This window comes from Lithobates pipiens, unplaced genomic scaffold (assembly GCF_037356315.1).
Source record: "Lithobates pipiens isolate NorthernLeopardFrog02 unplaced genomic scaffold, aLitPip1_a1.2 Scaffold_19, whole genome shotgun sequence".
Lineage (NCBI taxonomy): Eukaryota > Metazoa > Chordata > Amphibia > Anura > Ranidae > Lithobates > Lithobates pipiens.
Window position 1 is genome coordinate 132,795,522 of NW_027507764.1, and position 6,000 is coordinate 132,801,521.

General features: G+C 45.8%; 1 protein-coding gene across 5 annotated transcripts in view; it reads right to left on the reverse strand.

Moving 5' to 3' along the window:
* HYCC1 (hyccin PI4KA lipid kinase complex subunit 1) overlaps positions 1-4,280 on the reverse strand; it is a 166,581-nt gene extending 162,301 nt beyond the window's left edge. For 2 of the 5 annotated variants that reach the window (XM_077491275.1, XM_077491278.1), the window contains exon 1: positions 3,988-4,279. The gene's annotated coding sequence lies outside the window, so the exon portion shown is untranslated. Of the gene's footprint in view, positions 1-3,987 lie in introns of all 5 variants that reach the window. The other 3 variants (XM_077491276.1, XM_077491279.1, XM_077491277.1) reach the window with 2 other exon arrangements.
* Positions 4,281-6,000: the final 1,720 nt, after the last annotated feature.

The following is a 6,000-nucleotide window of genomic DNA, read 5'->3' on the forward strand; positions in this document are numbered from 1 at the left end:
GTAGGAGATTGTGTGTGCTGTCTGCGTGCTATGAAAAAGAGGGACGGCAAAACAAATTATACAGGGGTGGTAACCCTTCCCTATGTTTTCCAAAAAGCTTAAAAATCGTTTTTTTGACTGGAGCTACACTTTAAAAATGTACCAGTTGAAAATTACAAACAGATTCAACTTAACACAACAAACCTACACAGTCCCTGTCTTGTTTGCACCGCCTGTATACTGCTGTTCTGAGAATATAGGGCCTGGGGGCCACACGCATTTCCTTTTTTTAATATGGGTACGGGGTTGCCCTTAATATGCATACACGACCCAAAAGGGGCTGGTAATGGGCAGGGAGGGCTACCCATGCCATTTTTCTCAATGATTTTCAACCATATTGCAGGAATCAGATATAACATTAAAACCGCAAGCAGTTTTAAATGACGTTATTTCCGCTAAATGTCATTTTGTGCAGGGACTGTTCTAAAAACGGGAAACACGTGGCACTTCACAGGCATACTACAGACACCACCCAGGCACCATATTTAAAAGGAATATTTCACTTTTTTTTTTTTCACTTTAATCGTCATTAAAATCAGTGCTCTCGCCAAAACGGCCGTTTTTAAAAGTTTTTTTTGCATTGACCCATGTCCCCTGGGGCAGGAGCCAGGTCCCCAAACCCTTTTTAGGACAGTATCTTGCATATTAGCCGTTAAAATTAGCACTTTTAATTTCGAACGTTCGAGTCCCATAGACTTCAATGGGGTTCTAACGTTCGTACGAATTTGGGGTCCGTTCGAAAGTTCTGGTGCGAACCGAACCGGGGGGTGTTCGGCTCATCTCTATGGAGGAGCACAATTTCTCCAACATCCACCAGCTCCGTGATGTCTTCAAGGAGGAGTGGAAGAGGACTCCAGTGGCAACCTGTGAAGCTCTGGTGAACGCCATGCCCAAGAGGGTTAAGGCAGTGCTGGAAAATAATGGTGGCCACACAAAACATTGACACTTTGGGCCCAATTTGGACATTTTCACTTAGGGATGTACTCACTTTTGTTGCCAGTTGTTTAGACATGAATGGCTGTGTGTTGAGCCATTTTGAGGGGACAGCAAATTTACACTGTTATACAAGCTGTACACTCACTACTTTACATTGTAGCAAAGTGTAATTTGTTGTCACATGAAAATATTAAATAAAAAATGTACAGAAACATGAGGGGTGTACTCACTTTTGTGAGATACTGTATAAATATAATTATTTTTTCATTATAAAATTAAACAAATAATACTGCAAGGTTGATAGCCCTGCACTGTATATGATGACGCTGAGGGACCACTCACAGCCTGGAGCTTTGGGTAAAAGAACAGCAATGGTGACTACTGGACCAAGGGATAGGAATACACCTTACCCCCTGCCCTGCTAGACTAAGTGAGCATTTAACCCTTGCATCGCAGAAATGGAGGAAGGGTGGAACGCCACTGCAAATTTAGATTTTGTCTAATCTCCAAGCTCATCTTTAACAGATTAAAGGCTTGTTTACAGGAGCTTGCTGTGCAACAAAACACGGCCAAGGCATGTGTATGTGGCGGGGGGTGGGGGGGGGGGGGGGGCAGCTTAACTGACTAGATTTACCTCCTACTCCCAAAAGGTAAATGAAGCCTCTCAGGGTTCTGATCCATGCAATGGACCCTATGGGATGTACAGACAAGGATGTGCTTGGAGATCCGTGCAGCTGCCCCCCCTGTACAGAACACCTGTGTACCCTGAAGACTGCTCTTCACATGGGTGGACAGATCTGTACATATAGGTTAATGAGGCCTTACCCTAGCCCTGGTTCACATCACATGCGATTTGCGCAGGAATCGCACCACATTCCTCTGCAATATCACATGCAATATTGTGTGGGTTACGATTTGAGCCCATTCATTCTAAAGGGCTCAAATCAAACTGCATCATAAGTGTGGGCATCTTTTTTTTTTCTTCGTGCTGGAACTGGATCGCATAGATGTTTACACCCATGTGACCCGATTCAGGCAAACGCACTGCATTTTGAAACCTGCCTATGAGGGATCGTTCATATTTTTGGAAAATTCTTTTTACTGTAGGGATCGTTCATTTTTAATGGACACTCGCAGTAGATCGCATGAACAGTGCAGGAAATGTGCTGCACATAGATTGCGTTTCCCACACTACATCAGTGTGTACCTTGAAGTGAATTTTTTTTTTTTGTTATAAAATAAGAAAAAATAAATAAAATTAAAATGTTTATGATACACAGCAATTTAGCAAAGTAAACATAATTCTGTAAATATTTAAATCTACTTTAGCCTGGGTTCACACTAGTGTGTTTGGAACACTGCATGCGATTCCTGTGGGGTGCAATTTATTGCTCAAACAGCATTACAATGGTGCAGGACCATTTTTTCCCCCCCACACCTGGACCACATAGCATGGGTGTGAACACCCATACGATGCCATTCTGGCAATTGCACTGTGTTTTGCAACCTGTTTTAGGGGGTCATTAATATAACATTGACATCCAGATCAGATAGAAGCTGCGCTATTGCAATGCGGTGTGGAAAGCGCATAGCATCAGTGTGAACCAGGGCTCATCAAAAAAGTGTATCTAAACTCAAAAATGAAAAAAACTGACAGTATTGCAACTTACACGTCCATAGATGTAACGACTGTCTTAATTTCTGTGATGGTGAACCTTGGCACCCCGGATGTTTTGGAACTACATTTCCCATAATGCTCATCTATACTGCAGAGCATCATGGGAAATGTAGTTCCAAAACATCTGGGGTGCCAAGGTTCACCATCACTGTCCTAGGAGAAGGAGTCTGTTAGCACAACATACATGTCCCTCAATTCTCAAAAAAAAAATAAAAAAAAATAAAGAAGGGGAGGAAGTGTTTTGCAGTCCCTGGAGATAACAAACAATGCCAACTGACACCCTCCTGTAAACTCATAAAAGACACAGAGAGCAGCTATTATTAATATTATTCAGGATTTATATAGCTTGTTAACATTATGACAAACAGTACAATCAGTGGAAAAAAAAAATAATAAATTTCGGGGGCCTGAGGTCAGACAGTATGCCACACACCCCTGGTCGGGAGTATTTAACCCATCACCGGTGGCTCCCCCTACTCGGCGGCTGTGTGTGTATATATATATTTTTTTTTTATATTGATTTTGTGTAATAAAATGTATACTATTGGCTTGATCTGTCTATTAACAACCCTAAGGGGTTCTTCACGGTACCTTTGGTACCAGGTGTTTTTTCTAGGTTTCCTTTAAGATCTATGGACCCAAAAACACATCTTCCAGCATTAAAACAGAGCCTGGGAGTCTTCAAAAAACCTCGCTATAAGAATTGGCATGGATGTGAATGAGACACATAGGACACTATGAGATGGATTGTCGCACATTCCTGCGCTGAAAACAAGCTAAAAATCGCACAGGTGTGAGCCCAGCCTGAACAATAGAAGAAATACATTGTTAGTGTTCATAGACCTGGCTCATGTACAGAGGTGGCTGTGCTCAGTGTAATCCCTGTACTGGCATGCATTGTGTAGGGAGCTCAGATACATTGTTACAATGTCTTCACTATTATCCTGATTTTATTTTTTTTATACTTTGAAATGTTACAAAATGCCATGTGATTGCCATCCATGCACTGCAACCCACAATACACCCATCCTTCCTTCTAGATTGAAACAAAAGAAGACAAGGCAGATTGTGGTGTGTAGAAGGGGCACATATTGGGGGTGATGAGCCCCCCCATAGTGATGATCAGGGGTCTGCCTGTGTCTTCCCCCACCCATCCCCCCATATGGAGGATACACATTGCACTACATCCCCGAATAATACTACAAAGGAGCGGAGAGACACCGTGCCCCCACATCACCCCAGACGGGCAGCCAGCACAGGGTGTCACCCTCTATATAAGGGTGTCATGCCGAGTGTGATCGGTGTACAGGAGGATCGGGCACACAAGTACTCACACAGCGTTCGGAGAAGAGTGACGGAGCTCCCTCGCCGTCCGGGCCGGTTCCGATTTGTAGAAGAAACTTTGCGAGCATTGGAATAGGAAGTGTCCCTCCCTCCTCACTGTCCGCCCACAAAGTCCCGGCAAGAGGAGGAAGCCCGGCGGTCCGGGGGAGGAGGAGGAGACCGATGAGCGGCGATCACCCCGGACTGCCTGCCGCACACAGAAAGCTGGCGGAGGATCCGCTCCGTACACCCTCCTATCTCCGAGCTGTCACTCACCCGAATCACGTGACTCCGAGCCCTCTTCTCCTAACCAGGAGGGCAGAGCGGAGGGTTTACCAATCCGGTGACGTAAGGACACGCCCCCGGTCTGGGGAGAAGCGCGGACTGCCAGCTTTGTGGTGACAGACAGTGATGGAGGGAGATCTGTACACCAAGTATAAGGAGTGATGGAGATACATCTGTACACCAAGTATAAGGAGTGATGGAGATAGATCTGTACACCAAGTATAAGGAGTGATGGAGGGAGATCTGTACACCAAGTATAAGGAGTGATGGGGGGAGGTCTGTACACCAAGTATAAGGAGAGATGGGAGTCAGTACACCAAGTATAAGGAGTGATGGAGGGGGGTCTGTACACCAAGTATAAGGAGTGATGGAGGGGGGTCTGTACACCAAGTATAAGGAGAGATGGAGGGGGGGTCTGTACACCAAGTATAAGGAGTGATGGAGGGAGATCTGTACACCAAGTATAAGGAGTGATGGAGGGAGATCTGTACACCAAGTATAAGGAGTGATGGAGGGAGATCTGTACACCAAGTATAAGGAGTGATGGGGGGAGGTCTGTACACCAAGTATAAGGAGAGATGGGAGTCAGTACACCAAGTATAAGGAGTGATGGAGGGGGGTCTGTATACCAAGTATAAGGAGTGATGGAGGGGGGTCTGTACACCAAGTATAAGGAGTGATGGAGGGGGGTCTGTACACCAAGTATAAGGAGTGATGGAGGGGGGTCTGTACACCAAGTATAAGGAGTGATGGAGGGGGGTCTGTACACCGAGTATAAGGAGTGATGGAGGGAGGTCTGTACACCAAGTATAAGGAGTGATGGAGGGAGGTCTGTACACCAAGTATAAGGAGTGATGGAGGGAGATCTGTACACCAAGTATAAGGAGTGATGGGGGGAGGTCTGTACACCAAGTATAAGGAGAGATGGGAGTCAGTACACCAAGTATAAGGAGTGATGGAGGGGGGTCTGTATACCAAGTATAAGGAGTGATGGAGGGGGGTCTGTACACCAAGTATAAGGAGTGATGGAGGGGGTCTGTACACCAAGTATAAGGAGTGATGGAGGGGGGTCTGTACACCAAGTATAAGGAGTGATGGAGGGGGGTCTGTATACCAAGTATAAGGAGTGATGGAGGGGGGTCTGTACACCAAGTATAAGGAGAGATGGAGGGGGGTCTGTATACCAAGTATAAGGAGTGATGGAGGGAGATCTGTACACCAAGTATAAGGAGTGATGGAGGGGGGTCTGTACACCAAGTATAAGGAGTGATGGAGGGAGATCTGTACACCAAGTATAAGGAGAGATGGAGGGAGGTCTGTACACCAAGAATAATGAGTGATGGAGGGGGGTCTGTACACTAAGTATAAGGAGTATTAGAGGGAGATCTGTATACCAAGTATAAGGAGTGATGGAGGGGGGTCTGTACACCAAGTATAAGGAATAATGGGGGGGGGTCTGTACACCAAGTATAAGGAATGATGGAGGCGGGTCTGTACACCAAGTATAAGGAGTGATGGGGGGGGGGGGGTCTGTACACCAAGTATAAGGAGAGATGGGGGGTCAGTACACCAAGTATAAGGAGTGATGGAGGGGGGTCTGTACACCAAGTATAAGGAGTGATGGAGGGGGGTCTGTACACCAAGTATAAGGAGTGATGGGGGGGGTCTGTACACCAAGTATAAGGAGTGATGGAGGGGGGTCTGTACACCAAGTATAAGGAGTATTAGAGGGAGATCTG